Source organism: Sander lucioperca, chromosome 2 (genome assembly GCF_008315115.2).
Source record: "Sander lucioperca isolate FBNREF2018 chromosome 2, SLUC_FBN_1.2, whole genome shotgun sequence".
Taxonomy (NCBI): Eukaryota; Metazoa; Chordata; class Actinopteri; order Perciformes; family Percidae; genus Sander; species Sander lucioperca.
The window spans coordinates 26,105,356-26,115,245 of NC_050174.1; the positions used below are offsets into that span (position 1 = coordinate 26,105,356).

General features: G+C 41.1%; 1 long non-coding RNA gene across 1 annotated transcript; it reads right to left on the reverse strand.

The window, feature by feature from the left end:
* Positions 1-1,258: 1,258 nt before the first annotated feature.
* On the reverse strand, positions 1,259-9,429 carry LOC116050395. The gene is made up of 3 exons (XR_004105083.2): positions 9,283-9,429; positions 8,946-8,956; positions 1,259-1,270 (listed from the first exon to the last, which is right to left on the reverse strand). It is a non-coding gene; the product is annotated as an uncharacterized LOC116050395 (long non-coding RNA).
* Between the last annotated feature and the right edge of the window lie 461 nt (positions 9,430-9,890).

Genomic DNA, 9,890 nt, shown 5'->3' on the forward strand with positions numbered 1-9,890 from the left:
GGTGGCATAATCCAAATGTTGGCATTATCTAACATTTACAAAGCTACAATATTAAAATAAGCCAGATGTTAGAGTAACTGTTAATCTCCACAGATATATGCAAACATCCATCCATATGGAAGCCTAAATCGTACAGGGTGAAAAAATTGAGTTGACATTCAAACATATGTTATGCATGGCCAAAATATACAGTATGTTGGAGGGATCTATGTGCACATGGGCTGCTTTATACTTTTGGCATGGTTACAAACCTCTGATACAGCTAACATCATATAACCGTACTACAGACTATAGAATAATAGGATTATAACAATGAATGCGATGACTAATACAACTAACAATAATAACGGCAGACATTCTTCCATTGTGTGGAATGCAAAGTAAAGTAAGGGCTAAATTAGGAGCTCCCATTCAGAAACTGTGTTAAAGAGATCAGTTAAATCACATCCATAATTTCTAATATGGGCAGTGCTGTTGGCTGATGTCAGATTTCTTATAAAAGGTCAATGGCAGCTTAATATGCAATACAGGCATAAGCTGATATATATAGGTATTTTCAGAACATGTGATGCCCACTTACATATTACAGACATTAACCAAATCCAGTCAGAATTATTAACCAAATCCTGCAGCCTGATAAGTAGGTTTTTAGGTGGGGCAGCTACAGTAGTTGTCAGTGGGGATCTTATTTGGATTGGATGTGGCTGCCTTGCCGCAGGGTGCAGCTGTAATGACAGGCCTTTCAGCAGCCACACAACCACACTGAGCATAGCTCATCACAGAAAGCAGCCCTACAGGGGAATTATGTGGAGCGACCTGGCACCACAGTACTAGATTTTCCAGCAGACTGCCTCTCGGGTTGTGTTGACAGTGAGTAAGCCTTGAATTTACTCTGCCTGTCAATAAATCCCCCTCTCACCAAACCAATGGGAATTGATGGATCATTGGAAGTGCTCTTTTCTTCCTGTATGTTGCACTTGTTTTATACGATGTGCAGCTGTGGTCAGTGCGCTGTGTGGGTGTGTGTGCACCGAAGACAAATGCAAACATATTTGTAAATGCATAGAACACAGGTATGGCTTTGCATGCAGCCTTTCACTTCAGCACACACAAATGGTGTACATAAACATTACGTAGATGCATATAACTATCTATAGATGCAGATGATGTAGCAATGTTTTGTGCACATACTGCTTACAGAGGATGCCACATCTATGGTTTGTATTTGTGTTTTAAATCAAGCACCACTTTGATTCCCATTTAAAAAAAACTCAGCCTTCACCTTGTGTGTGCCTGTGTGTGTTTATGTGTCTGTGTTTGAGAAAGCTCTTGGATCAAAGTGTCAAACCAATCCGCAGTGCTGTGGAGCAGGAGGCGAGAGGTGTTTGTGCTTCCTAATCAACCTCCTGTGCAAAAAGCCACTGGCTTTGTCTCATGTCTCCTCTGTTTCTGGAGATAATATGACACATACAGTTGTGCTGGTGTAATTCATAATAATGATCTGTCTTGTCAGGATTATTAATCAAGGGAACTCCGGGAAAGCAGAGGCTTCTGTGAGCCTTGTGGAGAGTCGCACATTCAAGAGCTGCATATCTGATTAAAATACTGTTGGCATTGTGAGCAGAGGCCCCCGAGTTCAGATAGTTAAGCAATTATGCCTGTGTGAACACTCCTAAGTAATGGAGAGACTGGTACATGTTCCAGCTGTTCTGTCTGTGAGTGCGACAGGCGTCAGCACAGCCGGCCCTTGACCTCACAGATCTGAAACAGCTTGTGTACCAGCCATTAATCAACACAAATATGGCGCCTACTGCACTGATGAGAGTAGAGAACAGTGCAGTGCAGAATCCAGCCGATATGTGTAGAATATGACGCTCAAAATAGCATAGCATAACAACAGTAAAAGTGTCCAATTACAAGTTGACTGTAGACTTGGGAGTGGAAAGTTAAAGCTTCAACCAAACTGGGGGCTGAGACAGCATTGCTTCTCTAGATTTAATAAATAATGCAACAATCATGTTGATGTGTCATGTGATCATGTTGGGTTTGTTGACGTGAATTAAAGAACGCTCTCTCGGTAGAGATGCCACATGAGCAGTTATCCAAAATACCCCAAAACGTATGGCTAAAGCTGTAAAGTTATTTATATATTCATAGCATAATAAAATGTCTATCACACAAATTAGCCTATATAGTGGCAAAGCAGTATGTAACATTCCCTTCATTCCAGACTCCCTACGAAGTACACTGATGTTGAATGATTCGAAAGTACATGATCTACATCCAATGGCAACGCTCAGTGCTAATTCAGGAAATAGTGTGATGCTTATACTGTAGTGAGGTGACAAGTAAGGATATGGAGATGTGTTTGCCTTAGGCACCAGAGGCTGTGCTTTTTGTCGACATCCTGTTTGGTGAGTGGGTTGCCCCCTCACACGAGGTTATTCCTGTTTGTGTATTGCTGTTTTGAGATGCACATTTGGTTTCTCTCTGCAGTTTGCATGGTACGTCACCTTGGTGACAGTCATGTCAACAAATTTAACCAGCAACATTGTTTTATTTATTTTTTTATTTTCTTTGCCTTATTGGGCCATTCTGTCACACCCAATGACTTTTTGACAATTTATCTTAATGAAATCAAAATAAATTCTCAAATATTATATTAAGGTATAAGTTTATTGTGTTGGTAGACAAAAACTTAGTAAACTAAATACATCACAGGTTACAATTACTGTATGCAAGCGGCACCCCAACATCCTGTTTCAGCAGGAAATACATTAACCACATTAAGACGTTGTTGTCATTTTATCTTTGTCAGACGTAGAACTGTAATGTGTTCTTCTATCTCACTGAACTTAAACTCATCATCCTCTCTATTACATTTTTAATTAAATTACATATGCACTGCATATTGTGAAATTACATTCTAAAGTTTTTGAATAATTTAAAAGTTTGATTGAAAGATTGTTGCCTAATTTGTACTATTTAAAGACATTTGAAAAATTGGTATTTTGGGCACATTTGCGGGTGAGAAGACACAGGAACATTTTGGATTCTACTGACCAATTAGAGGCAGTCCCAGCCCATGCTGTGAACTTTCTTACATCATTACTCCATGCTGTTGAAATTAAAAAGGTCCCTGAGATCTCAGTAATGCGCCAAGATTGACATTATTCCAATTTGGATTCTGAATCACATAACCTTTAACTGATAAATCGTTCATGGACCGTTAATCTCGTTTCGTTGCATCATCTGTCTCTACAGTGACGACTAATGAACCAATGCAAACCCCCCTGGTCTCCGGAGGGAGGGGGAGTGAGGGGAGAAGCCTCTGCAGGACTGCAGCAGGGCTGGCTGGTCTTGTCAGCTGGCTGTGTTCAAGTGTCAGCTCGGCTCCCTGGATCAGCTTGCTTTTCAATGGCACCACCTCCCCTCTAATCCCTGCCTGTCATTCCTCTGCATTCACAGCTCAGGCCCTCCCCTGCACAAGCCCTCAGCACAACAGACTTCTTAGTGTACTCACGCATCTCTCTGCCTTTCTCCTCGCTCTTTTCCACTTAGTTCAATTCAGTTCATCTCAATTCTATTTAAGTATGCTTCGATTGCTGCATATTTGAACAGAAACCTACCAAAGCAATATATTATCAGATGGTGGAATTATACACAACAGGCTATTAAACAACAAACAATAAAATGAACAATAATGAATTCAACGTTTCTCACCATCATATTTCTCTCTGCCTTACTCATATAACTTAAAAGTCTCCATTTGCTCCTTGATGTGATTTAATGTCATGCCAATAAAAACTCAAAGCAGCTCTGGCTGCAGTAAAAAGATATCATTTGACAGCATTTCTCTCTCTCGCTCTGTCTCTCTAGTATGGTAATGTACATTCCTGGCTCAGTTCAGCTGCCATGACAACTCATGGGTTTTCTGCTCATGCAGGACTGTGGGACTGGAGGAACTTTACAGAGCAAGTCCTGTACTGTACAAGACAAGCACGGACACCTCAACCCAGGGAAAAGGCTATTTACGCCTCAGGCACGCAGGCCATAAAGAGTGAAGTGTACAGCGTGTCATGGGCTGATTTTTATTTAATGCTCGCAGAGTGGAAGGTTCAGTACAATGACAGGGTGGATAGATATTTTTACATGGGGGGGCTTATTGTGCATGTGTTTAATTATTAGTAGTAGTCGTCGTAATAGTTCATTTTAAATGCTGTTTTTCTTTCTGTCAGTATTGTACGTGTACAGATGGAGCACAAATAAATTATGTCATAGTACCTTAAAGGGATACATTAGTCTTTGGTAATTTGATTATTTCTCATTCTCAGAATCAGCCCCATGGAATGTTGAATGTACCTCAATTACTGTCTAATGGATCAAATAAAAGCTCCCTTCGAGAATACATCTCCAGCAGGTATAATATATACCATGTTCCCCATCATAGCTTAGCGTGTTAGCATGCTAACATTTGCAAATAAGCCCTAAACACAAAGCGCAGCTGAGGCTGATGGGAATGTCAGTTTTGCAGGTAGTTGGTCATAAGCAACTTCTGGGTACCATGAATACTGAAAACAAAGAAAATGTCAACCTTGTGGTTGTGCTTGAGGAAAAGTCAGGAGTTCAACAACGTTGGTAGTATTCATCCTCTGGGGACATGCATGCCTTCACAAAATTTCAGGGCAATAAATCCATTATATAATAATAATAATAATAATAATAATAATAATAATACATAACTTAGTCAGTCTGTACCAAAGTGGGGGGCCGACCGACCAACCTGACATGGGCATCCATAGAGCCACATTGCTAGTGTGGCTAAAATGTCACCATGGTATCGTAAGAAAAATTTGCATTCTTCTCCAAAATGACGTGTGTGGCAAACTCATTTTAGATGTGTTTTTGTTAAAATAACTTGTGTATTTGCAAGGGTAAAATAAAATCAAAGTCTTACTTTCCACCAAAATTGTAGGTGGTTAATGAAAACCGCAGTGCGTGTGTGAAGTTTGTATTGCTGGCAGTGCTGTATGCTGATACGTTCAATAAATCCATCGGTTTGTATTCCCAGCTGGTCTGGCAGCTCCATTAGCCATTTAAGAGCTTGTGCAGTGTTGGCTGATGGGTGATTCAGTCAATGTTGCTTTAGATAGCTCTGTCAGTATGGCAAGGTGACTGTGGCTGAGGGCAGAATGGGATTGACCTTTGAACCTCCAGCTACTCAACTGTGATAAAATGCTGACACAATCGACTTGCACACCCCCTGAGTAGCTCTCCTTTTCTCTCACTCCTTCTCTCTCTGTGCCTTCCTCTCGGTCTCTCTCTCTCTCTCTCCAAAGTCCAACTCTGTGAATTATCTACTTGCTTTAAGAGCCAGCTAATTAAATTACACACCATAAAAACACCACTCCTGACTTCTGTGCTTCTGTGTGTGTATGCATATCTCCAAAATCCACCCCACAGAGTTGGAGAGATGCCTACTGTTGCCTGCCAAAGACGTTAAGCAGTGAATCTAAACTTTGTGCGTGTGCCCATATGCGCTCGCAACCCGTGAATATTTGCAGCTTGCGCGAAGCAATTTGAATAAGGCAAGTGGAGATTGTTGGCGGGGCGATTCCTCTGTGATTAAAAGCAGTGCAGATGGTTTACAGATGCCTTTTACCGAGGGAATTAACTCCTAATATTTACAATGAGGCCAACGCAGAGCGTTTGGCAGCTGCTCTGCGATCAGCGGTGCCAGAAACAAGTATGAAACCCCGAGCCATTCTCAGGGCACAGATCACAAACCAGCCTGCCATCCAACCATTTTACACAAATTCTATTGTTTGCTGTGCTCACAGCAGAAGCTTTGTTTTTAGCTGTTTAGATACAAAGCTCAGCTGTGAGCAACAGTAGCAACAGACAGGTGGTGTTGCTGTGTAAGTACTGAAATAGAATTAAATTATATATTTCAGAATGGAAAGGGTAAACATATGTCAATGAGAAAGTGGGAACTTGTTAATTTTGCTGTTAAGATGTAGCTAAGGGAGATGTAAGTAAAGTAAACATTAGTATTCCTTGTTTATCACCATCCTCTCTCTCCACATTGACATAATGATGAGATATGCTCAGTGTACAGACATCTGGGCAGCTCTACAGCACACCAAATGTGAAGTGGATTGCTGCAGAGATTTGTCAGTAAATGCTTTTGGAATCAACACATTAATAACATACTGTAGCTTCTCAAAAGAGTTACTAGATTTGTCTGTGAAGTCATTAAATCAAGCACCCAACTCTCCAAGTTGGCTAAAGTGGCTACAGCTGTGTTCAAAAAGCAGCCCTGTTTCATCACTGCCTACTCAGTTCACACTGTGGAGCTCTGTTTTTGGTGGCAGAAAGAAGTGTTCCCTACTGCAGTTTCATGTTGCTGTGCCGCTGAAGACATCAAGAAGTTAAGACTAATAGTCTATAGCCATGCGAGCAGCTCTGTGTGGCTGTATTTAGACACAGTTCTGCTTTTTGCTAATGCCAGCAAGCATACATGCATATAATGGTAACATGCCGATGCTTACTAGGTATAATGTTCACCACCTTAGTTTTCAGGTAGCCTATGTCATAAAATAAATTATTTGATTACATTTTTTGACATAATGATGGCACCGGCGGAAAAGTCTGGATCAGCACAATGATTACAATTCATCTTGAGGAAATAAAAATGTGTGTATCAAATTTCATGGCAATCCATCCAATAGTTGGCTTAATTCCAAACCACAAATGCCAACCACATGGTGGCGCTAGAGGAAAAGTAAGGGGATCACAAACTTCATTATGATTCATCCTTTAGGGACCATGAATGTCAATCTAGTAAAATGTGAAGGCAATTCATGATTGGTGTCAAGACACGTCACTGAAATATTAGTCTATATGCACGAACTTCCACTTCCAGGATTGCTCCGTTTCCGCTGGAAATTCCGCCATACGTCCCTCTTTTTGGTTGGATGTCTGTTCCCTTCCTCTTTCTTTGTGTTGGCGTTCTAACCTCTGGTGGATTTCTGAGGACTATGGTTAACTGCTCCTCAGATCTCTGCAGGGTAAATCCAGACAGCTAGCTAGACTATCTGTCCAATCTGAGTTTTCTGTTGCACGAAAACAACTTTTGAAGGTACACATGTTCCACCAAAACAAGTTCCTTCCCGAGGCTATTTTGCAGAGGTACCAGGACTCTGTGCGGCACTTAGCACCGCCCAAGATGATTGTGATTGGTTTAAAGAAATGCCAATAAACCAGAGCACGTTTTCTCCAATCCCGGAATGCTGTGTGGACTAGCCAGACCCTCCTCCGCAGCGCTGTGGAGGAAGGTCTGGCAAAGCGAGACTAATGAAATATAGACCTAATGATGGCGCTAGAGGAAAAGTCAGTGGGTCATCAAAGTCAGTAAGAATGTCCCCAGATATTGATGTAAATTCCACAACGATCCATCCAACTGTTAAGATATTTCAGTCTAGTGATGGACTGACTGACAGAGCAATTGCCATCCTTCTAGCCACACTGCTATAGTGTGACTAAAAATGTGACACTGAGTTTAACTTCACCTGCCTTCTTCTCATCTAAATGTTCATCATCTTCCAGTGAACCAAGTAGAGAATAAGCAAAAGCTCAATTTCTCCAGGGAGACATGATGTACCATTACTCTGAGGTATTCCTACTCCCTGCTCAACTTCCAATTCATTTGCAGCGTGAGATACATTTAATAGTGTCCCAGCACTGCTCAACCATTTTAACATTACATAAAATGCTGAGTAAAACGATCCTGGAGGAGTTTTTGTTGTCCATTGTCCAACTATTTCACATCCTGCAGTTTGCTGCTGCGGTTGAGTAACATCCCAGTGTGGGCTCTAACATAGCATAATAATATATAAATGCAGCAGGAATGGCCGCAGACTCTTATTTTGTTCTTGTAATACACAGTGCTCCAATGTACACAGTACTGAGCACCGCTGGTGATGAAAAATAGCACACTGTGGGCGTATTACAGCCACACTGGGCCCATTGTGCATGAGTTGTATAAAACGTTAGCTCGAGATCCATTAAAATGCAGTTGGCCGGCTGACCAACCCACTCTTGATTAACGGCGAAAAGGGAACATGTGCTTAAACGCGCAGTGCTAAGGCATGCGTGTCTTTCATGGCTTTTCTCATGATTTCTCCTTTTCAAATCAATGGAATTTCAGTCTGCAAAATACAGGACAGCACCTCCTATTAACAACTCACCAGCACTTCATCATTCATGCCTTCGGGCGGTATAATTGGTGTTATGTGCATAGCGTCATGGTCATGCGATCCCCATTAAAAACTACAATGACACCTGCTCCTGTCACCCCTGCTCTCAGAACATGTAACTGCTGAACAGATGCTCCTCACCGATCGAGGACAGTCGCTCTGGTATGATGTTCAGTGATGGAAGGGTGGAGGGGTTAAGCAGTGGAACGCAGTATATCTGTTAAATACCATAATGAATTATTAGTTCCCTGGTTGCAAATTTAATGCATCCTTATTGCAATCAAACGGCTTCACTTCAAAAGGCTGAGTGCACGTGATGTTGGATGCATCATGTGTGTTTTCTACAAAACAGATAGGGATGTGGAGCTTAATATCAGCATTTACCTGCTGCTTTTATGAGAAGAGGAGTATGCATTGTGATGGAAAATCCTAGTGTGCATTTGTCTGTGTGCAAGTGATGTAAGTATGCCCTACAGTATGTGCATTTTTGCTCATACATGAATGTCCACTAAATGTGTGTGCGTAAGCATGCCTGCTTGCATTCCTTTGTGTGTGTTCTGTTGTAAATGTCTCACAGGATGGAGTATGCAGGGTTTATACTCCCATCTATTATACTCCCATATTATTATGAGGGAAAGACATCCTCCCACAACCACACGCACAAAACACAAGAATATGTGACAACACCAGTGTTTACCCTAGAGCCCGACCGATCAAGGATTTTTAAGGCCGATATCGATACAAATATTTAATGATTAAAAAATCCGATATTCCGATATATCGGCCGATATATATCTAAAAAAAAAAAATCCAGAAACGCGTCACAAAACATAAACAGATATCCCTAACATTAGTTATTTGTAGTTATTTATGAGTCCTCACTAAAATAATGATAATGCAGTTTAAAAATAAACTTTTGTTTTATTGTCACAATAGAACAGAGGAACATCAAAATACATTAAAGTTCTGATAAATAAAATGTATACAAATACAAACTTAAGATTTGAAACTTAAAGGGTAAAACAACAGGGAGGTTGTAGAGCGTCCTCTGGTGGTCAAACTCTGCAACGCCAACACTCAGAACATGGTTGAAGGGGGTTTCGTCCGTTTTTATTTTATTTTTTTAAATATTAATTTATCGGCCATTATAAACGCAGATACCGATAGTTTGGAAAATGCCTAATATTGGCCGATAATATCGGCCCGCCGATACATCGGTCGGGCTCTAGTTTCCCCTATAAGTGTACAGGAACCCCTGTCTGTGGTTAGTTCATGTCTGTAACATCAGGACAGTCGAGAGTGTTATTTCAACTGCTAAATCAGTTGAAACGTTGTTGGTAGGCTACCGGATACAAACAGGCGTGGTACCGAACGACACGCTAATGTGCTGATGGATTCGGTGGTGTTGTGTTTTTAGCTGAGCTGGACCAGAGAATATTCAGTTAAAACAGATCAGTGATGCTGCTTTGCCCTGATTGTTCTCCATGAAGTTTGCTGGAAGTGATGTAACGTAGCGTTTTACGTGGAGTGAGCACTGTGCCGGACTCTGTTTAAAAAGTAGCCTTTTAAATGCTACATTGCTTTTAAGAAATTAAGGGGAGTAACAAGCGAATCAGCTTTAAAAGTGACATA